Source organism: Palaemon carinicauda, chromosome 18, assembly GCF_036898095.1.
Source record: "Palaemon carinicauda isolate YSFRI2023 chromosome 18, ASM3689809v2, whole genome shotgun sequence".
NCBI classification, from domain to species: domain Eukaryota; kingdom Metazoa; phylum Arthropoda; class Malacostraca; order Decapoda; family Palaemonidae; genus Palaemon; species Palaemon carinicauda.
In genome coordinates, this window is record NC_090742.1 from 136,511,014 (window position 1) to 136,511,929 (window position 916).

Genomic DNA, 916 nt, shown 5'->3' on the forward strand with positions numbered 1-916 from the left:
TACCCGATGCCAGGGAAGGGGATATAAAAGAAAAGGGACAGTGACAACGCCCTAGCGCTCAAGCCCCACTCCACCCAAGCTAGGACCTGGAAGTGCCAGGCAATGGCTTCTGATGACTCAACAGGTAGGCCTATAGGCTTCCCCAAACACTACAAGAATCTATCGAGTTTGAACATGACTCGAACCCCAGTCCAGCAATCGCCAGGCAGGGACGTTTCCAATAAGCCACTACAAAGAATAAAGTCATATCAGATCCAAATGGATATTTGGGATTTTATATTATCTTTCTATGGCGTCTCGCACGCCTATTATAATTACTCTTCTGTGGTGTGATATCTCGTTTCAAATTAATCTTAATTGTTTAAACTTTAATTACATTTATATTTGCGAAACATTTAATTTCACTTTTTCATTCATAATAATTGTTGCATCACCTAATCTCCCCAAGCATTAGGTAGGTTATAATTCAGGTGGCCACTGATTTAATCAGAAACCTAAAGCAACTGCCGACGGTCAACAATAATTGTATGTTAGGGAAGGTAATGATGTCTTTCCTGTTTAGCGCTTGATAAGTAGGATTGATATTATTAGATATTATCTGGTATCTTATGATAAGTAAGAGACAAGAAAAATCAACCGAGCGGCATGCGAATAAAATGGCATTGTCGGAAGCAATGGATTACGCATTAAAAGTCATAGGATTTCATAACTACAATCCAATGGAAAGTGCAACTAAACCGAGGTTAGACAAGGAATAAATTGAAATATTAAATGATGATTATCTCTAGTATTTTAGATATTCATACGCTCCTTCTCTTTATTCAAATAAATGCATTCCCACCAAGCACGGAGATGGGCAGACATAAAGGTCATCTGTTGGCTGTCAATTGACTACTGAAATCTTGCATCCTTTCAT